We start from the raw sequence: 27,337 nt of genomic DNA, 5'->3' as shown, positions 1-27,337 counted from the left end.
TGACACACAATAAACATTCAGGGCATGAAAACCACATCATGTATATTACATTACATTGTTACCGCTATTTAGAGGCCAAAAGAAACCCACTTTCACCCCAAGCCAAATCTCATATTCTTTTATTCTTAGACTGACAAACTTACATCTTCACCCAATTTCTACCTTACGACATTTGAAATTACCTCAGCAAGGTAAGGCAGGTGGAAATGTTCATGCTTGCCTCCCTGAATCACAGCTTTTGGGTCTCCGACTTGATAAATTATGACAGCTAACAGCTCCAAGACCCATACCTAATGTCAAGCATGAAATTCACGTCGCTCAGGAAAATGCCTACAACCACTCTTGCAGCACAGGTGATCTGTATCAGTTAGGGCCAAAGGCCCCAAAAAGGCCCATTCTTTCATGTTATTAAGCTGCTGACTCTGCATTCACTTGTCTTCTTCTTAACGTCTGGTTATGGTCAGAGCAACGGATGAGCTCATTCTGAGAGGCCCAAACACAGGAATGGAGGAAGACACCTGCAAACAGCAGAGCTGAAGGGTCTTGGTCTAATGCACACGAGTCCTCCCGATGCGTTGCCTGTCTCCCAGCCGCTCCGCTGCTCCTGTTCCCCACGGGCCACCCAAGTGCCAGGTGCTGCCACATCCAATGGCACAGCCAGTCGACCTGGGCACCACATGCCTGGTTGTAAACCCCGGGTCACCACCACTCACAAAGTGCTTCAGACTAAGATCCCTGAAGAGGTGCTACTAAAATGGTAGCATCCCTGGGAAAGTCAGTGTTTTCTTTCCTGATTAGCAACACACTCCATTAGCCATTAGTTTAAAAGAGCCAAAGGAAAGGTTGACAAAAGAAGAGAGAAAGATTCTGAAACAGGATACATCCTTGTTGCTCTTCTGGGTGTCATAATCCAGAGTTCTGAAGAAAGCTGTGGCTCCATAAACTAATCTGGATATTCTCTAGAATATCCAGAAGTAGGATGGGCCTTGAAGCCTCACACGTGCAGAAGACACCAGTAGATACCACAAGCAAAATGATCAAGACCTCCTTGGGACACTGGAACTAAGAACCTCCAACAACAGTGAAAAAAGCCACCTTCCCTTGTGGGGGCTGTCCCCGGCACAGGGTCCCCACTAACAGCCTAAGAGACAGATGACAGATGGAGATCTGCCTTGCTTCAGTAAGAATCACAAGAGTTGGGGCACCTGGGTGGCTCAGTGGGTTAAAGCCTCTGCCTTTGGCTCAGGTCATGATCCCAGGGTCCTGGGATCGAGGCCTGCATCAGACTCTCTGCTTGGCAGGGAGCCTGCCTCCCCCTCTCTCTGTGCCTGCCTCTCTGCCTGCTTGTGATCTGTGTCTGTCAAATAAATAAATAAAATCTTTAAAAAAAAAAAAAAAAGAAAAAAGAAAAAAGAATCACAAGAGTTACCAGGTCACATAAGGCATGGATGAAAAAAGAGTGACCTCAACACAACTGACAAATTTCCCACACAGCCCAGCCCTAATGCCAGCCCCTGTCACTCTGCCCTGCAGGCAGCAGCCATGAAGCTACAGCAAATGCCAGGAGGCATCCAGCAGATATGCCCACCAGACCTGAAAGGTCTGAAGTCACCCCTGGAGTCACAGAGAAAAGCAGGGACCTAGCAAGAAGCACAGAGAGTAGGGGTCTCGGAGCCCAGCTGGTGAGAGTTCAGAATCAACGCCGGGACTACAGTCCCAGCCGTCCGAGCCAGGCAAGTGAGGGGCTGTGGAAGCAGGGCTCACAGTAACCAGTTATGGTAGAAACTACACCATCTACGGGGCTGCGGAAAAAAAGGAAAATAAGTCACACTTCTGGCCACACTCAGGAGAGAACACCACTCACCAGGCACTGACAGATACACAATCACATGCATACGTGTTAATAAACACACAAGGCCACACTGTTCTGTCAGTCAGGGAAGGACCATCTTGGGACACAACAAAACCTCAGGAAAGATCGCAAATTCAGAAAAGCAGGCTTAAACTAGCAAAACGCTGAATGTTAGGGATTTTTAAGAAGCAGCTTCTTTATTTTTAAATTTCAAAATAGAGGTGGTAAACCCAAACACCCGTGAGGCCGGGCACAGACAGGAAGTGGTTACAGCCAGAGGGTCTGCAAACCCAACAGGTGCCTCACCCGGGAAGGCAGCCCCCTCTCAGCCCCAGCCAGCGGCCGCCCTGGGGAGCTGGCTGCCACGGTCCCTGGAGGACCCCGAGCTGATGCCAGGGCCACCCCCAGCACAGCCCAGCTAGAGAATCACAAAACCACAGAGACTGGCTGCTTTTCTTTTAGGCCTAAAAAAGTCATATAACTGCATAAAACATAGTTCCAAGGAATATAAATGAAGGAGTGCGATCCTTCCCTTCCCTTCCACTCCTGTTCCCAGATTAGATCACTATGTATCCTTCTTCTAGGTGCACTAAATGTTGTACGAGTCGCTTTCCTCACCCAACAATAAGTCGTAGACGTCCTTCCACCGGGGTGCATCCAGACCGGCTGCTGTTTTGGGTTTCTGGTTTTTTGGTGGTTGTTTTTTTGTCTTGTTTTGGTTTCTGGTTTGGTTGTGTTTTTTGTGTTGTGTTTTGTTTTTCACCAAATGCAGAGTCAGAATACAAAATTTCAGTGCTGGGGGATGATGGGAGAGCCTCTCAGTCAATCCCTTTCACTCACCAGATGGGGTCCCCAGAGGTCCTGGACACCACTAGCCACACAGGGACGAACCCAGCCCCCCCACCTCACCCCCACCCTCTGGGGCTATGCCAGCAGGTGTCACCAGCATCCCGCCATCGACTTTGCTTTCCAGAGGAGCCAAGCCAAAAGGCCGAGCTTCCCACATGGCCAGTGAGAAGGGAGATAGAATTAGCTTAGAGCAAAGTAATGAACTATGATCAGTCTAGAATCTCACATCCTGCAACTTCGGTTGATTTGTTTATTTTTTAATTAGCAAATAATATCTCGAATCACTCTAAATCCATCCAGGTTACTAAATCAGACTTCGCTAGCAGTCATATTCTACATATTTCCAAAACATATCTGAAGTGGAGTTAACTCAGATTTTCATGAAGTTCACCCTCATCCTGATTCCAGGCCTGAAAGAAACAGGGCCACCCGGCTAGACGTCGCCAGCCGTCGGGCCCCACCAGCAAGGCCAGGGCCCCGTCCAGTGGGGTAAGGGACATGGCCAGAGCCTCCCTCCAGGAAAGGACACGTTTATTAAAAGGAAGAACTGCAGGGTGCCTGGATGGCTCAGTGGGTTAAGCCGCTGCCTTCGGCTCAGGTCATGATCTCAGGGTCCTGGGATCGAGTCCCGCATCGGGCTCTCTGCTCAGCAGGGAGCCTGCTTCCCTCTCTCTCTCTCTGCCTGCCTCTCTACCTGCTGTGATCTCTCTCTGTCAAATAAATAAATAAAATCTTTAAAAAAAAAAAAAAAAGGAAGAACTGCAAACTTCGTATTTAAAATACTAATTCTGTTAGAAAGTCAAGGTACTGAGAAGCTAATTAAGTACTCAGACCTTCAGAAACTCCAGTTTAACTCCCAGATCTAGAAAGAGCTCTCCAGCTAAAGATATAAACTCCCTGGAGGTCACACCCTCCCTACCACTAACTTTTGAAACATTTTAGGAAACTTGACCTCAAACTAAAAATGGCATTTCAGTGAGGGTTACTTGGAGGCTTGGAGAAACTGTACGTCAGATAAACACAAATTACAGAGGTAAATTATTCTTTTACCCTATTAATACAATTCCTTTATAAAAGAATGTCTAGGTGTTGTTTTCTAAATGGGAAGACACCATCTACCGCTTGCCACGCCAGAACCGGAACATTCCAGACTGCTGGCCTTTTCCCTCCCGCCCATTCATGAAGAAGACCCATCAGGAGTCTGTCCACCCTAGCTGCCCTGTCTCAGGTTCCCAGCAAATCTCTCTGGCGATCACCTCTGACTCATTCTCAGTCACCAACAGTCCCCTCGCCCACCTGTTCCCCACAAAACTGCCCAAGTGATCTCAGTTACTCACCTGACAAACACGAGCAGAGTCCTTGCTAGGGAAGCAAGAGGCACTGCTCAACCCTGAGGACCAGGCAGGGTGCACCACCGAGTCCCTGCCCTCAGGACCACCCCAGAGTGCTGTGGGAGGAGTGGTCCATGCCACGGAGAGAAAGGAAGCAGGCAGGCAACAGGGAGTGTTTGGGGCTTAGCTGTTCTACTTACGTGGTCAGCCAAGGTCTCATTCCCGAGGGGACAGGTGTGCATGTTCTCAGGGAGGGGAGGGGACACACGCAGCATGGGCAGAGTATCCCAGGCGGGGAAGAGAACAGATGCTCCCTGTACTGTGGGGGACCACCACGGCCCTGCACAGTGAGCAGAGGGGCGCTCTCCGTGGTGTGACCAGAGAGGGCAGATACCCAGGGCCTCATCGGAGGCGATGTGGGGACGGCATGTGTGCGCACCAACTCCTTGCCAGAATGTCTTGGGAGATTTCCGTATCTTCAGTATCCCGAGAAAAATCAGTTATGACAGCCGGACACAGGCACACAGACTGATGCCAGCAGAGGGAGGGAGGAGTGTGGGCTTTGGCGGCCTGGAGGTTACAGAAGTCATCAGAGCAACCTTACTAAGCCAATCCGAGTATCCTTCCTTACGCAATCCTCACGGTCACACAGAGACACAGGTACCCTCACCTCCTCCCACCCCACCAACGAGGAAACGGAGGCACAGAGAAATCACACCATTGGTCACACGGCTACTAAGTGGTAGGGCCAGAGCCAACCGCGGACACCGACTTTCCCACCTCTGCTTCTTCACTAGGACCCGATGACTTCAGAGCATAACAGGCAGTTTCTACGAGCTGACGGTTCAGCGAACTCCCAACAACGTCATCGTCGTTATGACCATTTATCTGCTTATATGAAGAACGCTGTATGAAAAGGCCCACGTAAGCTTTCCCCCACACGCTCAATCTGCTTCCCAGGCTGGAGCCTTCCCCATCGACTCCACAAGAAATAACCACATAACTGCAGGCTGCTAACACCTCACACCTCAACTATCCCAGATGAGCAACGCAGAATGAGTCAAACACCAGGAGGGAAAACAGCAGCTGGCGTCCTCTCCCGGTTCCCCGGAGAACCGGACTCTGTCGGTGCTCAAGAACATGAAATTTTAAGGCTTTGGACCCAGGAATATTCCCCACGTCGGTGTAAGTACATATGGGTATGAAAACCGTCGCGGACTTGTCCCCGCAGCCCACCCCCCCGTGTCCCCCACCAATCCATTTGGACGACCCCCGGAACCGGGAATTCTGACTTGAAGGAGACCAAGATGCTGACGGGACATGGTGAACACGCTGCAGGGCAAACAGCACACATCCCAGACCCGTTACTGAGACTCTAGGGTTGGACAAGGAAGACCTAAATCCTGATTTCCTCTCCGTATGTCGTCTTTCTCTTCAACCTGCCCCTGCTTCTTGAAGCAACACTGGTATCTAAACAACAACCATACCCCCATGCAGCCCGGCCCACTGTCAGGGCCACCCCCAGCACGCCCACTCCACTCCCACGCAGTCACTGTGCTCTGTGCGCCGCGGCATCTGCAAACCCCCTCACCCCACCCCCTGCCAAGGCTGCTTCCTTCGGGAGGGTGGGACAGACAGCCTCCCAGCCTATCCCTGAGCACGCAGCTCCGGGAGGCCGGTACTGGAAATGACCCCACTTCACTGGTAAGGATACCAAACCCAAAGGTCAGTAACCTGTCCAAGGTCCTACAGGACTGTCTGAGCGTGAGCTGCTGTCCTGCACTCACGGCCTCTGATCATCCGGTCTCGCGGGTCTCCTCCCCAGGCTGAGCCTGCCCAAGAGCACAGGAAAGAGGAAAGAATCAGGCTCCTCACATAGTGAGCTCTGGGCAGACGGCAGAGCCCCAAGCAGTGCTTACTGGGCACTCAGGGGCTGGTCCCATCACTTACAAGTGCCTACAATCAAATCCAGGCTCTGTGATGCCAAAACTACAAGAAATGTCTAGTCAACTCTGTCAACAGGGAGAAGCTTCTGTTGCTCAAACCTCTTAAAAGAAGGCAAGGTCCTAAAGCAGAAGAAAGAAAAGAAAACAGGGAGAAGAGCCCAAGCAGGAACACGGCTTCCTGGTGGGACCGTCGGCCCTTCCTCCAAGCTGTGACGTGAGCCCAGACTCAGACCGAGGCAGGGACGAGTGTGTGTCTGTTGTGTTCTATCTTTTCGGACTCTGGCGACACAACGGACCGGTCCTCATGACAGGCACTGAAGAAAGCAAGGGGGGAAGGTTACAGACACCGAGCCAGTCCGATCAGCAGAGAGAAGCCCCCAACCCATGCCCCTGGCAGCCTGGCCCTTCCGTCCAGAGACCCGACAGCAGTGACCCAAAGAACGTCCTTCCCTTTCACAGAGGATTCCCAGCCCCCAGCACCATGGGATCCGTCCCGTGCACGTCCTTCCACTCCACACATCTCACTATTCAAGAAGAGTCTCTCACACCGAGGCCAAGCAGAAGTTCCTAACTGTAGTGCTTACGCTGAGTGGATGTAAAGATTCAACTCCAGTCTAAGAATCAGTTAACGGGACAGTCAGCAGGGATAACACCAAACGAGGAGTTAAAACACCAGCTTTCTGAACCTTGAACTAGCCATACGACCTCAGGCAAATCAGAATTTCCCCAGGTCTGTTTTCCCCCATGAGTGCCTCCCGGGCCTGGGCACCTGTCCAGCAGTCGACACATGCCAGCCCAGGGTGATCCCACAGCGATCACCACCCCCCCACACACACAGCCGAGAAAACACAAGGCACCAGGTCACAGGTGTGGCCTCAGACAGCAGAGCAAGGAGATAGCGCAGGTCGTGTGGGTCCAGCACATGCCGCAGGAGACAGGGCTTCAGGATTCCTTCGAGCTTCACCCTCCACGATTCCCGGATCTCGGAATGAGCTGTGCTCAGCGGATCACGTTCATGCCAGCTTTTCGCAGCCGCTCAATACCCTTCACAAATAACAAAGCCTTAATCTTCGAACACGGAAAGATTTAAAGCACCCAAAACACTGACTTTAATAAAAGGTCACCCTGATGCGAGCTAAAAATACACTCGGTGTTTCAAATGCTCCTTGACCATTCCACTCTCGGTTGATGTAGGAAGAACTAAGCTATTAGCTAAATTGAGAGGTGGGTGGACATGAGACAGAGAAAGGTTTGGCTGTTGGAACAGAGCTGGTGGATCTCTCCCCACTGACCTCGGTGAGTTTACCCTCCACTCCACTCCCAGACAAAGCAGGGAAAGAGAGAGGGCACCACTGGAGAGAGTCTGTCTTCATCTGGCTTCAGCATTTCACAGAAAGGACGAGTTTAAAATCTGAGACTCTCGCCCAGAGTATGGAAAACTCACCCTAGTTCACACGCATCTCAGTCTTACGGATCACACTGGAGGCCCATCCCTTCTTGGAAGTCTCTCCCTGATCCAACTCAACCCCCACCCACATGCATGAATGAAACGACCGCTTTGGAGATCAGGGAATCTAGGACTCTGCCGTGCACAGAGTTGAACTGTCTCATTAAAATGCAGATTCCTGGGGCACTTGGGTGGCTCAGTGGGTTAAGCCGCTGCCTTCGGCTCAGGTCATGATCTCAGGGTCCTGGGATCGAGTCCCGCATCGGGCTCTTTGCTCAGCAGGGAGCCTGCTTCCCTCTCTCTCTCTGCCTGCCTCTCCGTCTAAATAAATAAAATCTTTAATAAAAAAAAATGCAGATTCCTGGCCTTGACACCCATGGGTTACAGTTCAGTGGGTCCGGTGGGAGACTCAGGAAGCTCCATTTCTGACACACACACCAGCAGGCACACACACCCCTCACCCTGCCGTTTACACAGGCAGCCGACCGTGCCTGTCACCACGCAGAGGCTGGAAGAGCAAAATCACAGCCTAGAGGATGTCTCCAACCCGCCAAGGAATGGGAGCATCCTCTCTGCCACCTTCCTTGTGCATCTGCCCACGACCCCCAGCGCCCCACCTCAAAGCCAGCCTCCCTGCTGCATGGTGTCAGGGGAGCTCTGGCTCTCCCCGTCCCCAGGAAGCCTCTCAGCTACGTGCCCTCTCCAGGCATCCAGGCGACAAGCCCCCAGGGCAGGTGGAGGCCCCTGGCCATCACTGCATCTAAACCCTCATTCTCCATCATTCTCCGGCCACACCCCCACAGCCCCCCTGCAGGAAGACCTTCCATCCACAGGCCAGGCAGCCTGGGGCCACCGCAGTGACTGCTCATTCAGCGAGAGCAAGGTACTACGACACGGACTGGTACAGAACACTGAGACACTGAAAACCAATGTGAATCGTCCTCTGTAAGAGGCTCTATTTATGGAGTGGCTCTCCTATGCAGTCTGTCCCACAGCGGCGGGGGTCTCGGATCCTGGGATGCACAGGCTCAGGGTTTCTGACCAGACCCACATGTGTTCAGATCAAAGGCGCTGACAGCTGGCCTCACGTGCCACCGGCCGCACCGGTGACAGCTCCCGGGGCTCTCACGCAGGCCCCAACACAGGACCTGCCACCCGGAGGGCCACAGGAGGACAAGGGGCCGGCCCACAGGACATGCAGGCTCCATCCAGGGCTCTGGGAGACTCCAGGCCTCAGGCCAAACGCAAGAACCTGTGGTCCAAGCAGACATGCAAACACACAACACAAGACCCCGGCACCAACACACGGTCCTGCTCTTGTCAACTGTGCACGCACCCGAGCGCTGACAGCAGGCTAGACAGGGAGTCAGGACGCCAGCTCTCCTGGGCCTGGGGAACAGCATGCAGTGATAGACCCACGCGGGGACAGCAGCTCTGGCACGGTGTGAAACAGAAAACCCACAGCACCAGGAAGAGAGCAGCACTGAGTCAGGGCGGTGCTCACTCCTGCCGGGAGGGAGAGCGGCAGGCTGGGAAGGGCACATGCACCTCTAGAGGGCTGGGAAGGGTCTGCATCTTAACCTGGAGGCGGAAACCTGCATTTACCTGGTGATGGTGAGTTTCCGTTCTATGTACTTTAATGGAACCCTTTTTCTAAACACTGAATGGGGCTTTCCAGCAAGCCTGGTGCTCTGCTGGTACTCCTGGGGCCTGCCCGGGCCCCTCACTCAAAGGCACAGCCGCCTTCTTTCCCTCGACGGACTCTCAACGGTGCTTACCCTTTACAGTTTCCTTTCCGTTCCTCTACTGCCAGCTTTGCAGTAAATAAGCTCGGTGCTTACGTACTGCCACCCTACCCTTCTCTTCTCGCCGACACGAGCACTGACGGGCAGCAGTGGTCCCACTCAGTATCCCTGGGCTTAGTACAGGGCCTGGCACCCAGCAGACAAGCAGGAGGCATCTGCAGGACACACAAAACACAAAAACCATTCTCTAAACACTGATCCAGAAGAAGACACGCACCATCCACGCGGACACATGGCAGTCCCACAGCAGCAAAGCCGACGCCGAGTCCTCTGTGCAGGCAGCACGATCTCCTGCCAAAGCTGCTGGCGATCAACACCGCCGGCGTTCGGCTGGAGGTCGAGGGAAGGCGTCTTCAACACAGTCAGGCGCATGACATCAGAGACACACCTGGGTAAGACGCAGCTCGGGGTGTGCACCTGGGAGTCAGGCCTAAGTGGATCACCACCTCTGCTTGACGGTCAGCCAAGCAAGCGACTTCGTGGACACCTCATTCCACCACCAGGAGCCACGTGCTGGGAGCAGCGCGGTCTCCAACTCTAGAGCCTCGAGCTGGCTTCTGCGTCTTCCTCAGGGAGGGACGGGGGGACTTAACCTGCCACTGCGTCCAGCGCCTCATCTCCACATCCACAGGGGAGCACCGGTGGGATGGGAGCCCACCAGTCACAGACGCTGAGAGGAAGCCAGAATGTCCCCCTGCACCACCCCCCGCGGGCACCCAGCATGTGCACATGTCCCCAAGGCTGGCACCGTCAGATGCTCCCACCCGGGGCAAGGCAGCCGCCAAGTGACACAGAGAGGCCTGTCCAGCCTGCCTGGCTGGCACCAGCAAGTGCATCCTCACTGGGGTGCCCAGAGCACCGTGGTGGCCCCGCCCCCGTGGTACAGTCCTGGCTCTGGCTCCTACCACCTAGCCTCCTTTGGGAACTGTCCCATATTCTTCCAACAAATGCTTTTTCTGCTCAAGCTCTTATTTGCAACCAAGACCACATGGACCGACGCCGGAAAATTCTGATAACCTCTGGCTTTCGGAAGTGTAAGAGGAGGACAAAAATAAAACATCAAAAACAGCTAAACCAGAGAAGCGATGGCTCAGAAAATGAGACTTAGCAAAGACTCACACTGCAAAGTGGTATTCCACGCGTCCGCCGCATCTTCCTTCGCGCACCCTGACCTTTACGCTAGCGCCCTCGTTTCTGCAAACACACGCTTCCTCTGTGTGCCCAACCCAGAGGAGGGCACTCCAACCAGAAAACAGACCGAGTTTCTTTGTGCTCTTCTGTCCACAGCTTCTTCTGTTCTCGAATTTCTCTCTGATCCTCGGAAACCAGAAAACTGCGGATTATGACGCTTTTTAGCATCACCGCAGTTTAGCCAAACCTCTGTTCAAGGTCCACTGTGTGCGAGGCACTCTGCTCTGCAATTGTAGCTTGAAGTCATGAGAAGCAGAGAGAGGACAATTCAAACCCAACTGACCCTTCTGTAACTCAGGCTTGAGAATTTTATTTCTCAATGTAAAACACCCAGGAGATTATTTTCTGAGTGTTCTGGGTTCTATACAATCTACTCCAGTGGCACAAAACCGAAGGGCTCAGTGAGACAGCCTACAAGCCAGAAGCAACCACATATGGGTTCTGTTTGGCCCACAGGGCCCTGGCGTTCCGGCTTTCCATCAGCTCCTTAGAAGTCTGGATTTCTATTAAGATGGTAAGACCTGGCTCCCTGCCCCACATGGGCCACCATATGGTGACACAGGGCAGGTCCCAGCAGCATCTGCTCCTGGGTAAGGGACACGTGGCTTTCCAGTGGGTCACAGGACCCAGGCTCTGCAATTATTTACTATCCAACCCACACCACCGGTTTGTCACCTGTCTGGCCCCCAGAGGCATGGGACTTCGGGATTCCTGCTTCCAACGCATCACAGAGTAGGCTTTAAAAAACAGACACACACACTTATCTCAAATGCTCCCAAGTTTCCTTTTTCCACAGGGAGGAAACGGGGGAAGAAATCCTTTCCCACTTCAGTCAAACATTCCCTTAATCTTAGACTTTCTAGAAATATTCAATTTCTAAACTACGTATCTCTTAGTTCATCGTTACATTGTGTATTTAAATGCCTGGCTTCGGGAAATCATGAAACAGCGTTACGTCTCCCCAGCCTCTTCACGCTGCCACCTGTCAGGCATGGGGAGGGGGCCGGGGACGTGAGTCTCATTCACTCGGGAACGAGCAGGCAAGATCATTCAAACACTTTTGCCTGGACCATCACGTTCCTAGAACAGAGCAAACATCATCGTCATTTCATGAGCAAAAAGCATCTGGTACTGTAAGAGCAATATTTTTACACAGCGATATATATGTATCACTCTTTTCTCCAAATGTCCTTTTTCTCCTATTAAAAGGAAGCAGATAAAATTCCTCGTGCTTTTTGTTCCTATGTGGCCCCACAAAGAGCCTGAAAATGCTACAGCTTGGTCCCTCTTGCTGAGCGCTCACGTGAAGACGGAATGAGCGAAGGAGCAGACGCACGGAGGGACAGAATACCAGCGTCTGGGGGGATGTCTCGCCGGCGACACCCCAGGGCCCCGGGCCGCTGCCCCCTCCCTCCACAGACACCAGGACGCACCCAGACCCCGCCACCACGTCCACGTCACTCATAGCGCCCCGCTCCTGCCTCCCCACCTGGACTGAGAGCACACCGACCCCCGATCACGTCTGCGCTCCACGGTCCCCCTCCCCTGCGTGGGTAACGTCTCTCTGTCCGGGGTGAGCAAGGGCTGCCTGGGCCCCCTGCAGACTTGGCAGTGACGTGAATAGGAAATCTGGAGGTTTAGGGGAGAGGTGACCCATAGGATGCCAGGAAATGGGGGCAGAGGGCAGCAGAGAGGGCAGAGATTTCGGAGTGAAAAGCAGGCTCTTTTCTAGCTGGGAGGCCACAAAAGGTGGTGGTAACGACGTGGCCTCTGGAGTCGAGTGGGTCCGGGATCAGGGCTGACTCAGCCACTGTGACACAGCCTGGCCCTCCCGGAGTCTCCCGTCCCCTCAGAGGCCACGGGCGAATGCCCACAGAGCAGCCTGGTGGCCCGGCCTGGGAGAAGGCCCCAAGATGGCGCCCCAGACCCAGGGCACCACACAACAATGATGGTGGTGACCTTCTCTGTGGCTCTCTTGGGGCGTTCTGCTGACCTAGGAATGCAGGGCTCCCCTTCTTAAAACAGTTTTACACTGGCAAAGGCCTGCAGACTGTGAGCCTCCAGGAAAACCATGGGAAACTCTTCCAGACTCCCTGGCCTCTGCTTCCCAGAAGGAAGCTCAGGTAATGGAAGGTGCTGTCTTCAGTCTTTCCTAGTTCAACCAGCCTTCCTCACCTGCACAAACAGTCCCCCAAGAAGCTTCTCAGGGTCTCTGTCCCTCAACAGCACAGCAGGCTAAGAGCTGGCATCGCTCATAGGAAATCAAGTCAGTCTTGTCATCGAGCCTCAGATAAATCCTTACAGTGTTAATGATGCGAAGGAAATGGGCATCCCTTCGGACTGCAGCTGTCCTGAACTTACTCTTTTAGTAAGCTAGAAAAAACTGCATAATCTGGACGCTTATAGGTATAGCTAATGCCACTGCATTACACAAGATTTTGTTTTTTAACGTGAAAACAGGGGCGCCTGCGTGGCTCCGTCGGTTGAGCACCCGACTTCTGAATCTGGCTCAGGCTGTGATCTTGGGCTCCACGCTCAGCACAGAGTCTGCTTCTCCCTCCCCCTCTGCTTACTGCTCCCCCTGCTCATGCTCTCTCTGTTTTTCTCTCTCTCTCTAAAATAAATAGACTAATCTTTTGAAAACAAGTGAAGGTAAAGATGCAGTGAGTGTGCTTCTGTCCTATGTCCCGCGTTTCCAGGCAGAGTCCTACTGAAAGGGTAATGGGGACCCTTCCAGTCTCTGCCACTTCTGAAAGTGCTAAAAGAAACTGCTTCTGCCCACGATCCTTCTGGACAAGCTAACTGCCAAAACAGTCTTCACCTCGGAATTCATCAAGCCCAACTGCACACATCAGTCCTCTCTTGCTGACCCAGGCTTTGATCAAATTACTACAAAAAGTAGAAAAATGAATGGCTGCCCCATAAATGCAGTTTGTTTCATAACAATCCTCTCTGGAGCCTCAGTGTCCGTGGAGAGAACAGTAAAGCCCAAAACATAAAAAGATAAAGACCTGCTGATGAGGCTGTTTTGCCAGAGCCCAGGCAGCCCACATGTCCTGCCCCAGAGGAATGTCATGTCCATTTCAACAGTCGAGACTTTTTAAGAGAATGCACTGAACATGAGAAGAAGACAAAGCCTTAAGAGTCAGAAAAATAAGAAAAAGAACTAAAAGAAGTAAACGGAACCTGGATGCAATTCAAATGCAATTCTGTCTGCATTTGTCTACAGCAAGTGATGTTGTGTCTGGGAGGGTTGTACATGGAGGGCACTGAACAAGCTCAGCCCCTCTCAGTGCTGGGGTGTAACTACAACAAACAGTATATAACAGTACAGTAACATCCGCTGCGCATCCAGCTCCTACCACGTGCCAGGTGCCGTACTGAGCACACACGTGCACATGTGCACAGAGAGCAGAGATACAAAAATCTACCTGTTAACATGGACATAAGACTCACATACACACACATTATATATATATATATATATATATATACATATATATATATATATATATATATACATATATAAAATCCCATTTAATCCCAACAATAACCCAGAAGCAAACAACATCCCCAGTTTACAGAAGAGAAAACCAGGGTTTGCACGGTGAAGTAACTTCCCCACGGTCACAGGCAAAAAGCTGGAATTTATACCCAGATCCATATAGGACACTTGCTACCAAGGGAAACTCCAACAACAACTCAACAGCTACACAGGGAAATCAGAGAGGAACTGCCACCGCCGGGCATTCTGGAGACATTCTGACCACGGGGTCATCTCTTTAACCAGAAATATAAGTACACTAGGTGTCCACCAGCCAGCTGACCATTTTGTACTAGGGAATCCAGGATCACGGGCATGGACTACCTTGTCCAAGCTCACATTCCTCCTTCTGGTCAAAACAAAGCAACTCCTGAAACCACGACCGTGGGATTAGACTCACAGGCCAGGGAGCTAGGATACTGGACCACACAGGGTTTCCCGAATAACAGAGGAATCAAAGTCTGGACAGCCTCCGTCAGTGGTACCCTTCCACTGCTTCGACCCCCAACATTCTCACCTGTTGGGACAAAAAGGTCAAAATGCACAGCTCCCTGCCCATAAAATGACAGAATTCACCGGATTCAAGCATTCTGAACAGTAGGCTGAAGGTCTAAACGGGGGGTAATGGAGACAGGTGACACAGGGGACCCTCACACTCAGCATCACAGACAGCATCACAGTCATCTGCTCTGCATACTGGGTTTTTGGAAAGAAAATACACACACACACACACACACACACACACACTTAAAGAGGAGGTTCCATTACTAAAACCAAGACTGTGACCTTACCAGAATTAGCAGAAAACACAGTACTCCAGAGAATGCCCACTTGTATGTTAATTTTTTAAACAAAATATAAGTAAGTTGTAGATGTCCGCCAGTGGGGAAGAGATTGTTTTTGTTCTGCTCTTCTGCCCTTTCTGTACAAGCTCTTGTCCTATCCCTCCTCATTCTCGTTTTCAGTGTGCATGTTAAGGGAACAAACCACAGAACCAGCCTCCATCATTAAAGCAAAACACTACTGGAGCTTGGAACGCTAACACAGAACCTTCCAGAAAGCTTTCCTGAGAGCCACTCCCCCGTGAGCACCACTGCAGGCAGCACCACAGTCAGGATCCAGGGCCTACACTCAACCCCGAGAGCAATGGCCCGAGCATGGACAAAAACATCTCCAGCACCTTCTGAAGGGCTTTTCTAAGTTCTACAGGAAACCAAAACAAAAATAAAGCCAAGGAGTATAACCATTCATCTAAAAAAACACATGCTTCTGATCTCCCCAGGGCCATTCAGCTCCCACGCGCCAGCCTATCATGCCTCCCACTGAACACCACCCCCCAGTAGAGCAAACCATCTCAGGGGCATCATGCTTCCCATGGTAAAGACTGGGGGACCCCCACCAACCAGCCAGCACTGTCACTGGGCCCCAGCTTCTGATCCATGGGGTGCTCCACAAGAAGCTGGGGTACAGACATGCAAGCACAGCTCATCTGCAGGGAGAGCCCCTCTCTCCGAACAGAAACATGGCCAGTTCACCCCTGTGATGTACTCTACAGTGAATCCATCAATGTTGCAACCACGGCCTCTATGAAAGGCACCAGAAACCGGGTTCCTGCGTGAGAAGCCCACTGTCAGAGGACAGCCCTCACCGAGGATGCTGATCTCAGAGCTGCTCGGCCTCCCCCTGTCCCCTCTCCAGCGGCCACCACAGCTGCAGCTGGAGGAACACACGCCTTTGAGCAGAATCGCCAAATTCCATAAATGCCACCCTTTCTTCTCCTCCCCCTGTAAGAGTAGGGGGTGTCCCAGGACAGACAGAATATTTCATTCACACTCTGTCTGAAGAGCAATGTGTTCCACAGGGAAGAAACAAAGTGGTTAAAATTCTCAACCCGATGAGGGGGCCTACTGAGGACAATCTGAAATCCAAACCACAAAGCTGTGGTCTGTCTCCTACAGGTTCTGAGTCACAAAATCACCGAGCTCAGAAATGAGCTCAGAAATGTAACTCTTCCTTTCCCACCATCACACGTTCCCTGGCCTCCCCGGCGTGTGATACACTTCTCCCCTTCCTCGTCTGTGGGATACAAATTATAACCGAGACACACACCAAGTGCAACATCACCTTGGCCACACAGCCACATTTTACATGGCGGCTGCCCTGCAGCCACAGAATTTAAAGCACTTGGAAACTGTCCATGTCTGACTCCTCCCACACTCTCTTCCAGCAATCTCCCAACACCACGCAGAGCTAGGGCCTCATGCCCTGGGAGCAAGCGAGCTCTGGATGAGCCCTGAAACTGTGTTTTCTGTAAAGAACGGTAGTTCTGCTTTTAATTTTAAAAAATTTAACTTAATTTTTTAGAAAAGTTTATTTTCCTTTGCTGACCCTCAGAATTTAAAAAAATAAAAATAAAGTCTTTCAGAACACTTAGGGTGCTTCCGTGAAGTTGAGGGTAACTAAGGAAGCGTTCTGCTTGTACTCGGGCCAGGGCCTCGGAAGTGGCCAAGTGCCAGAGGCACCAGCTCTGATGGATGACATAACTTGGGAAACCTCGCCCGCACGTGGGTCAGCTCACCCGTCACCGCATGCAGGGTGCCCTTGGCCCCACAAGCTCTGGTCCCAGCCCAAGTCACCACCACGGCTCCCAGAATCTCTCGCTCCCAGACACATGGAGAGACAAGGAGCTGGCCTGGGAAGGCACAAGGGAGAGACACAAGAACATGGAGGAGGAGAGGGGTCGCCAGTTTCCCAGAAAGGGTCCCTACCGGACATGCAAGAGTCCACAATGCAGTCAGAGCTACTGTTTTTAAAAACTCAGTCAACACGCAGGCGTCTCTGCAGGACCCGGCTCCCTGTTCGCTTCAGCTCCGCCTCAAGACAAATGAAAAGGACGCTGAGCCGGGCAGTGGCTTTAATAACAAAAGCAAGTAAGAGACTCTTGAAGCTTCGGAAATCCATGAATCTGACTTCCTCCAAGGTTTACAGAGTAATCGAAAGTCAATGCTTTTCTTTTTATTTGTTTGAATATTTTTTAACTAACATATATGTATTATCTGTTTCAGGGGTACAGGTCTGTGAATCGTCAGTCTTACACAGTTCATTGCGCTCACCACAGCACATGCCCTCCCCAGTGTCCATCCCCAGCCACCCTATCCCTCTCACCCCCGCCCCTCCAGGAACCCTCAGTTTGTTTCCTGAGACTAAACGTCTCTTATGCTTTTAAGGAGAAAGCAGTGTCTGGGTTTTCCATGCAGGTCTTCCTGGAGAGAGAAAAGTGTCCTGGGCAAGCTTCCATGGCGGTCAGCAGGGAGGCCGAGAGGCCTTCCATCCATCTCCTGGGGGTGAAGGCAGCGGGTACTGAAGGGCTGTCACCGCCCAGAGCCGCAGGTCCCCTGATGCCCTTATCTCGTCACCAGCAGAGCCAGAAGGGACTGTCAGGTTATGAGGCAGTGGTATTCACCACTTGGTGGGGGGAGGAGGGATCCGCAGAAGACACATCCAACACGCCGGGAGGACCCAAAGCAGCCACACATGTCACCACAAGGGCCACATCATGAAATAATCCAAGGTCATCAGCCTCTCCTTGAAGAACCACACTGCCCTCCTAAAAACTGCTTAATTTCGTCAGAGACCTGCTCTCAGAATGCAGATTCCTTCTTTCCCAGAGTTTCTGATTGTCCCTCTGGCAACCCAAACGTTGAGGGCTTCATTGAAGCAGTCACCAGGGATCGTAATCACCAACGCCACCTCACTGTCCAGCCTGTCCAGCCCACAGGCACGCCCTTCGTGGGTGGTCAAGGACAACCGGCATTAAAGCCCTATTATTCCGCTTTCCATGGGAGAAGGCTTAATGTGTCAGCCGCACTTTAATCTGAGGATTATGCGCTTACGCTCGGAAAATTCCTTTTAGAAACATCAATACAACTTTTTTAAGGATTCTTATTTTTTGTCTCAAAGCCTATTTATTTATAAATTTATTGGTATTTTATATCCAAGATGAAAGCCTTTCACTGAGAAGAGCAGACAGCTACAGCAGAGCTACCAGGAAAGCCAGGGTCACTGCTGAGACCATCCAAATATACATCACACCGTAAACATAAGAGGACACCAGGAAGGCTCACCCCCAAGGGCTGGTGGGAAACACCAAGGCTACCAGGTCCGCCTGGAGTTTGGGAAGACTTGTACACTGACTTCCTATTAAAGCCGGTGAAATGAACATGTAGAGCTAGTCGTCTGCCTCCTAAAACCCCCAAACAAGAATTAATGCTTTTAAAGCATAAAGCCACAGGGACAGGGACAAGACGAGAGGTTAAAAGATTAAAGCTGGGGGGTGCCTGGGTGGCTCAGTGGATTAAAGCCTCTGCCTTCCACTGGTCATGATCCCAGGGTCCTGGGATCAAGCCCCGCATCGGGCTCTCTGCTCAGCAGGGAGCCTGCTTCCCTTCCTCTCTCTCTCTGCCTGCCTCTCTGCCTACTGGTGATCTCTGTCTGTCAAATAAATAAATAAAACCTTAAAAAAAAAAAAAGATTAGAGCTGGAAAGCAAATGGATGCTGCCAATAGACTCGGCAGATGTGAGAACCCAGTCTTCCCATTTGTGAGGCCTCGTTCTCAAGCACGAACAGTCAAGGATCGCCAGGCACACACAGCAGTATCTAACATGAAAGCCAGAAGCGGGAAGGGAAAAAAAGCAACGTAACAGAAGTTAAATTATGGGGGGAGCTTCAAAATGAAGGAAAAATCATAGGTTCAACCCCCTCGGAGAACGATGAGAAAATACTCTGTCCTGAAATCACAAGATTCAGCAAAACAGAAGCCTCCAGAGAACAACCAGCAGGAGAAACAGAGTGGTCAGAAAATAAAGGGAAAACATTAAGAGAAGATGAGAAAGCGAAGTTGAGAAAATACTCCACGAAAATAATGGGAGCAAAGCCAAGGCAGCCACAGGACCGGTGAGTCCACACCGATGGGAACATCAGAGGGAAGGAATGAACGAAGATGGAGGCAGGTCAATACTGACTTCGAGAGAATTTCTAAAAATGACAAGCGTTTCCAGCCTGAAGGTGCCCACGTGGATCTCAGCGCGGTAAATGAAAAGAGACCCTCCCCAGCAAGGAACAGTCTCACGAAATTTCAGAGCACTGAAGATAAGGAGAAGAACTAAGAGTCCGAGAGAAAAAGAAAAGTCAGCCTGACAAGGGGTCGGGCATCCGAAAGCCTGGGGCTTCTCCGCATCTCACCAGCAGCCCGAGGACAAGGCACAAGCCTTCCCCCTCTGAGGTTCACAGATGTCCAAGCAGGAATTCCACACCCAGCCAGACTGTCAACTAAATATGAACGTGACATTACTCAGATACAAAATGACTCCGAAGTCTTCCCTGCCGTATAATTTGTTAGGAAAGTTCCAGAAGATGTGGTCCGCTACAAGGGAGGAAACGGAGAAAGGGGAGAACATGAAGTGAGGCAAACAGAGAAGCGGGTCCAGAAAATCAGAGAAGCCCCAGGGCGGTGTTGAAGGGAGAGCCCAGGCCAAACCGAGATGCCCAGCAGGGCTGAAGGGGCAGCTGTCTGGACCGCACCGGGCACAAGCCTCAGGCAGAGACCTTGTCCACAAGATAAAACTGACCAAATACCTCATGTCTTAAGTTATTGAGAGCAGACTCACACGGAAGTTAACCTTTATTAGCGATTAGTACCCATATTTTTTAAAACAAGACAATTACTGGTGTGCATGGGTGGCTCCATTGGTTGGTTTCAACCAACTCTTGGTTTCAGCTCAGGTCATGATCTCAGGGTTGTGAGATCAAACCCCACACTAGGCTCCACGCTCACTGAGCGTGAAGCCTGCTTGAGATTCTCTCCCTCTGCCCTTCCCCCTGCACGCTCTCGCACGCTCTCGCTCGCTCTCCCTCTCTAAAATTAACACAAAACAATGATTAAATCCCAGAAAAACAAAACCTATGTGCAGGAAAGTTCAAGTAATCCATGTATACAATACAGTAGTCTCTCCTCACCTGAGGGGGATGCATTTGAAGACCCCAGCAGGTGCCTGAAAGCTCAGACAGTGCCAAACTCGACACCCCGCATGTTCTCCCACACATGCACACCTAGAGTAAGGAGTAATTTCTAAATCAGGCACAGTGAGAGGTTAACAACAGGAACTCCGACGAAAATGGAACAACTTATGACAACAGACTGTAATGAAAGTTACAGGAGCATGGTATCTCTCTTTCTCTCTCTCTCTCTCAAAATACCTAGCTGTGCTACCCCCAGACTTCTGGTGATAGTGCCAGATGATAAAAAGCCCGTGGGATGAGACGGAGTGAGGGGATGACCCACGGGCTGTGGCCTGGCGTGTAAGTGACCACTGGCCTCCTGACCGCTCCAAGGAGGATCCCCTCTGGACCACGGCCGATGGCGGGGACAAGGGACTACCATGAGCGCATCTGTGACTCCTGCTCCCAGGAGAGAAGGTAAATAAACGCCCAACAAGAGAGGGGCTGGGGAGGCCATCAGCAGAAAGGGGACATGAAGCGCTGTTTCACGACGAAGCGAATCAACTTAACATGACTGAACTGTATGCTCAGAAGTGGTCATGACAGGGGCGCCTGGGTGGCTCAGTGAGTTAAAGCCTCTACCTTCTGCTCAAGTCATGATCCCAGGGTCCTGGGATCGAGCCCCGAGCCTGCTTCCTCCTCTCTCTCTCTGCCTCTCTGCCTGCTTGTGATCTTTGTCTGTCAAATACATAAATAAAATCTTTTAAAAAAAAAATTTTTTTTTAAAGTGGTCGTGACAGTAACTTTCGTGTTACATGTTTTTCCAATTAAAACAGAAGCAGCATCACCTGAAAGGTTCTTTAAAACACAGCTTACTAGACCTCACCCACAGGACCCTGATCCAACAGGGCAGCTGCGGACCTGAGGCTGCCTCCTCCGACATTCAACCAGGCCACACCGATGCCACTGTTCCGGGAACCAATTTTAAGAATCACTGTTCTGCTTCTGAGGTTCTGAGAACCTAAACAAAGAAAACAGGAGTATGGGGAGGAGGGCGGGAGGGTTATGGACCCCGACATGGCACACTGTGGAAGTCCTGAGAGGGACTCCAACCCCCAGGCAGCTGCAGCGCCCCGGATGGCCGGCACCACTCCCCACCGGCGACAGAGTGCGTGTGAGGGATACAAGCGAGCCTGTGGCCCCTCGGCCACACGCGAGCTCAGTGACGGTGTAGTCGTTGACAGGATATGGTCATGGTGTGGCTGAGAATACTAAGGAGATAATCATCTGACATTCAGGAAACAGGGCTGACTGGGATTTCCCACCCACAAAAAGGGGTCAAGTTAAGACAGTGACAAAACTACTAATATTTAATCCCAGACTACTTAGCACAGCAAAAGGCTCCCAAGGAACTGAGAACAAAGCAAGGAGGATTAAATCTCAGAACCTATTACGCTTCCCACAAGCACCTGGCAAACAGAGGGTCGAGGGTCGTTTCTCCAGAATTTGTAGCTAATCCCTCTATTCTCTGCAAAGGGCTGTTCTCTGGAATATCAATGTCATTGTAAAACCAGGTGTTGGAATCAGTGCTCAAAACAGCACCACCTTCCTCTGAAGAGACAACAGAAAGCCGTGTGTTCAGACGCAAGAGGTAACAAAGGGCTCGGAGCTTTAATTCCCGAAGACATGCACATGGTAAACAACTTCTTGTTAAGAGAAACGCAAACTGAAGACAAAGGCACAGTTCAGACAGATCTGTTCATTCAAGAAATATCTGAGCACCTCCCACACGCCAGGCGGCGAGCAGCGGGGGGACCACGGGCCAAGGCCGCTGCGGGGCCAAGTGCGTGGGTCTGGCCAAGAAGCCAGCTTTGGAAGTTTTGAGCAGCACAGTGTTTCTCCAAAGGCCCCTGCAGGGAAGGAGCCCCCCAAACTGTGGGCCCCCGCCACGTTTTTCCTTGCGTGGACGGCTGCATATTTGGGGTATGTAACAGATTACCCACAGTGATACTAAGTTTCCAGTGTCTTGAGTCCACAGTAAGTACAAAGAAATCATTGTCTTTGTCCTCAGAAAGCAGCATGACCCCCATCAGACGTCTGGGTCACACCAAGGTCTAAGCCCCCGGAGGCAAGTCTCCTTCAGGAGTCCATCTGAATACTTTCTCCATAAGACATTCTCAACGCTGTGGGATGATATTCTTCATGAAGAAACTGGTGAGGCAGCACTCGGGTAGCCCGAGCCCCGCTCTGACAGGAGCCATGTCCTCACCCCACATTTTGGGGTCAAATCACCTCTGGGCCACACAAATCTTAGCTTCCTCTGAGGTCCTAATGCTGGATCTGATTAATCAATTAGCCAACATTCCCAGGGTGAGTGCCAATCCCGGACACGGCTGACTCTCCCAAGCATGTGGTCGCCACCGTGGGACACTGTGGGCATGGATTTCCTCAGTGTGATGCTTCCAAAACACGCCCGGGGGCACCCGACAGAGGGAAGCTGGAGACCACAGTGCAAGTGAACCCACAAGCAATGTTTCCTGCGTCACACTTAGGTACGTCCAAACAGCGAGCTACTGTTCCAGAACCAAGGAGAGTTTCCCTCTCTGCTTCCTGGACTTATTATCACTCTAAATGCCCCCATAATCCTCACAATGACCAACGTAGCCACAAGAAGTCAGGAGACCTCACGGCCACAGGTGTCACTCTTACAGGTCACTTGACTCTGGACTTCGGCGCCGTCACCTGTCACATGAGGAGAACACTTCGCTGGCAGGGCTGTTTTAAAAATTCACAAGGGACAGACTAGCAGGTATCAGGCACTGTCCTAAGTGCCCGACACACATCCATTAATTCAGCCCTTCCCAGAGCCCCGCGGTGGACACCTTCATCCCCATGGCACCGGTGAGCAGACCAGGGCACACAAGAGGTTAAGAGGTCAAAATTGTCTGTGGCTAATAACGGCACCCATGGAACCTGGCCTCAGCGTCCAAGTTCTTAACAACCTGTTTATCCCACCATCCTGGCCAAGAGAATCATCCTCATATGCTTCCCAGACCCCCACTCACTCTGCCACGAGATGCTCGTGTGCACGTTGGCACGACCCCTCTCCAGAGGCCAAACCAGAGCTGAGGAAGTCAGTCTTAAGGAGCTGTCCTTGACAAATGAGACGCCCCCGAGGCTGGAGTTCTGGGCAGAAGAGCTCCCTGTCCTGAGGACAGAAGACGCAGCTTCTCTAGCACCACAGATCAGGTGATTCTGCCTCTCCTCATTTTGCTTCCGAAACCCTTCTTTTTAGCCAAAGCAGTTAAGCCGGCGGTTTCCAGTTTCGTGAGGAAAACAACTGTCATCAGTCTTCTCCATTCTCATTTTTCATTTATCCCTAATTTTGCACCACTGAAAAAAACTACTGAAATGAAGGGCAGGACGGAAGCTGTAAAAACATTTTAAACACAGAAGCAGAACGTGTGAATGCATATGTACCATCTCTCCCTCAGAAAGAGGAGCTACACCTTAACTTTATTACAATCATGGCAACAAAACCAACCAGTGCAGAGTTTGACCCCCACGCACAGCCACTCCCAAGAGGCTCCGATTTCAGGGCAAAGCACGGTCACCCAGATCACTGCCCCAGAGGGTGACAAGGAGCACCCTGCCCGGTGGCAGACAGTTCTAAGGCAAGGAGTGAACACTGTCGGGACGTCATGCCTTTTGCCATCTTTACCTCATTCCACGCAGCTAACCAACTGTACCTCCAACATCCAAATAAATGTTCGACCTCACTTCACTTTCCTAAAGGATGTCTCGGGCTAGAACGAGCCAAGGCAGCCGTGACGGCCCTATGAGGGTTTGCAGGAATGAGTCAACGGCATTTCCTTTCTGTCTGTCGGAGCACAGTCTGGGGTGACGACAGAGCAGTGACTCATGCCCATAAAGCATCTAGGCACATACATGAAAACACTACCGGGATTAAAGCAGTGTTAACCGCTTCACCTGTCTCTGTCCAAGACAATGCCCTCTATGACCTCCTATCAAGAGAACAAACTTTGACAACCTCACGTATGCAAACAGAGAAGCATGCCAACAGTGATAGATGAATCTGCTATACCACATTCCAAACTTAACTACCCTGCATGCTTTTCTTTCTGTTGAGTTTTATTATTTATTATTCATGTAGCCTGAGATGGGAGGTCTGCCTGGCTTGCTGGGATGAGCATGTCCAAGCTCGTGGCCCGATGCAGACACGCTGCCTTAGACAGTCGGCTGTCACCCCAAGGAAACAAGCAAGACCTTCAGACACACTCAGACACACGGCCACATCAATGTAGATCATTACGTTATGGAAAGTGCTTATCAAATTTATAAAATTAAGAAATATAACCAATATACTCATTCAAAACGGAGGATGTGGTCACTCCATTCCATTCCCATTTCATGCTTTTGTTCTGACACGTACAGAGCACAATCTTGGAGTGGAGCTTCAAGTTCACAGGAGCTCCTGGGAAGTTCCACACAGGTGAGAGCCTACGCGACTGTCACCATCTTATTATCCCTGACACATAGTAGCCTCTCGGTAAATATCTGTGGGATAAATAAATGAATAAATAAAGGCATTCACATTAAAATGAATGGGCTGAGGCTATTTCAAGATGCAGCGGTTATCACCACTGCGCCCTTGCCTTTATGAAGTAAAGCAGGAGTTGGCAAACATTTTGTAAAGTGCCAGGGGGACACGTATTAGGTCTGTCTTGTGGGCCCTATGGTCACTGCTGGAGCCACCAACCCTGGTCTCTCTCACAACCGTGTGATTCTGCTATTGCAGCACAAAAGCCGTCACCGATGAACCATAAACAAATGAACATGATCGTGTCTGAATAAAACTTTATTTATAAAAGCCAAATTTAGCCATAAACATATCCAAATCCCACAGGAACCATTTCCTTCCAATGAAGATTCTAGTCCCTAAAGGTCTGAAATCAGAAAGCTTGCCCACTTCAGCCAGACACATTTTACTGGGTCAAAAACTGGGCAATGTATATGGACTTGTACCCTACGGTGCTCATTGCCCCTTATGGAGCAAACCCCAGTTCCTGTCCTGGTACAGGCCAGCCCCACACAAGCCTCTGAATCTATGCGCTCAAGTCCGCAGCAAGAAACCTCACCGCCGTCACGAACTCTGTGGTCTAAATAAGACACAAGAATCTAAGAAGACTGCCAAGAATCTAAGAAGACATAAAGACTTCTTCTAAAGTAAGGCTCAAAATGGGCAGCTGTAGCTCGTTAACCTCTCCACGAAGAAATGCCTGGATTCCCAGGGCCCACCGAGGGAGAGCCCAGCACTGTGTGGAGGACAGCCACCCATGGGACAGCAGAGCCACCATGCAGAGCCACCAAGGGCTACCAGTGATCACGTGGGACTGATCCTGATGTGTCTCCATCTACAACTAGTCACAGCTCAACATATCTGCAGGGTTTGAAGGGAAGTGCCAGTTCGGTAGTCAAATCACGGCGATGGCGCTGCGAGTCACTGTCAATGTCCTGAATGCTGGTTTTAATACGGTAAAACCTCAGCTTCACAGGACCGCATCTCCCTGGCACATTCTCCTGGGAGTTAGGGTTAAAAACTCAGTGAAGACCTTCAACCCTGTTCAAGCAGAGACTGGTCTACTTGTGAAGCCCACAGGGCACAAACGGACAGAGCATGCCGAACGAGGAAAACACGGCCGCCCTCTTACGCGGGACCCGCAGGCAAGTGCGAAACCCAATCAGTCCTTTATGGACAAACAGATCTCTTTCAAACATGCTCACATTGCCTATCTGTCCATTAAATAACTCATAGCTTAAAGGTTTTTATCAGCTATGAAGGGATCATAAATCCAAAATTACACCTTTTAATAGGAAATCAGAGTTTAATTCAATGATTTTAATTCAATATGTTTTTATAATTTAACAATTTAATTAAGTAATTTAATTCAATGTGTTTAATTCAATGATTCTACATCTCATAGTTTTGAGATGCCTCTCAGGGAAGACATCCTTATTTTTAGGACCTACATCCCAAAGAATTTAGGATAAAACGTCATGATGCCTGTAACTTACTTTTCCTTTACACACTTCAGCAGAAAAATGTACAAGCCCTCAAACACACATATGTACACACACACACACACACACACACACACAATGTGGTAAAATGCTAATGAGTGTTAAATGCAGGCAGGGAGTACACAGGAACTCACCACACATTCTTCTAACTCTTCCATGTGTCTGAAATTCGTAGGATAAAAAGCTGCACAGAAATCTTGACTCACCTCTCAAGCGGACGGCAGTCTTCTTTCTCCTAAAGAAAAGCGAATGGCTAATGCCCAGGGGCCCATTCGGGGCTGGTCATGCTCCCTCACCCTGCAAAATAAGTGAAACAACGTGTTACCAGCAAGGAGCTTTATAAGATTTAAGCTATTTCAGTTGAGACAATGTTCTTCAGCGATGACAAGCCTCTAGATTAAAACGGTGCTCAAGGGGTGCCTGGGTGGCTTAGTGATTAAGCCTCTGCCTTTGGCTCAGGTCATGATCTCAGGATCCTGGGATCCAGCCCCACATCGGGCTCCTTGCTCAGCAGGGAGCCTGCTTCCCTGCCTCTCTCTCTGCCTGCCTCTCTGCCTACTTGTGATCTCTCTCTCTCTCTCTCTCTCTGTCAAGTAAATAAATAAATCATCTTTAAAAACAAAACAAACAAACAAAAAAAAGGTGCTCAAACTAGTTGCGTTTAAGCCAGGAGAAACGTGAAAAGAGAAAAAATTGATCCCTCACATCCCAAATGTGGGGAACAACCATTAGCCTCACCCACTAGGAAGTTCTAGAAGAAAGAAATGCCTTATTAAGTTTCTCTTAACTCACATCAATTTCAAGGCAGTGACACATGAGATCACCCAAACCTCCACTTAGAAGGGAAGTAGAGCTTCCAGGGCCGGAGTGACTGTGGATTTCTGAGACCCCACGTGAGGCTCCCACACACCCTCGGAGCCACGCCAGACCTCTGGGCCTCCTGGTTTCCCAGGCAGACCCGCTAGGTGCCCAACGACAGCACGACAGCACGACAAGAACATTCAACCAGAAAACAACAGCAGGGTTGAAGCCTCTACTTCGATCTTCCAACTCCAAGCTGAAGGCGTGTCTCACCATACAGGTGGCCCCGCAACCCCGCAAGATGCTCTCCTGAAAAGTAACCAAACCTCAAGGCCAAGAGGCCAAACACAGTCACATGCCATGTGGGGGGAAGGGGTACACTGCAGTTTGCTCCCTGAAGAATAACCACTCCTGGGGTGCCTGGATGACTCAGTGGGTGAAGCATCTGCCTTCAGCTCTGATCACAATCCC

The 27,337-nt window shown here is 50.8% G+C and overlaps 1 protein-coding gene across 8 annotated transcripts in view; it reads right to left on the bottom strand.

Annotated features, from left to right (window-relative positions):
* The window catches only part of SGMS1 (sphingomyelin synthase 1), a 267,166-nt gene that overhangs the window by 212,676 nt on the left and 27,153 nt on the right, over positions 1–27,337 (bottom strand). For all 8 annotated transcript variants that reach the window (XM_059397416.1, XM_059397415.1, XM_059397413.1 and 5 more), the window contains exon 2: positions 26,272–26,362. The gene's annotated coding sequence lies outside the window, so the exon portion shown is untranslated. The remainder of the gene's footprint in view (positions 1–26,271; positions 26,363–27,337) is intronic.

This window comes from Mustela nigripes, chromosome 4 (genome assembly GCF_022355385.1).
Source record: "Mustela nigripes isolate SB6536 chromosome 4, MUSNIG.SB6536, whole genome shotgun sequence".
Lineage (NCBI taxonomy): Eukaryota > Metazoa > Chordata > Mammalia > Carnivora > Mustelidae > Mustela > Mustela nigripes.
Note: the sequence above shows the minus strand (reverse complement) of the source record. Positions and strands in the feature narration are given on the sequence as shown.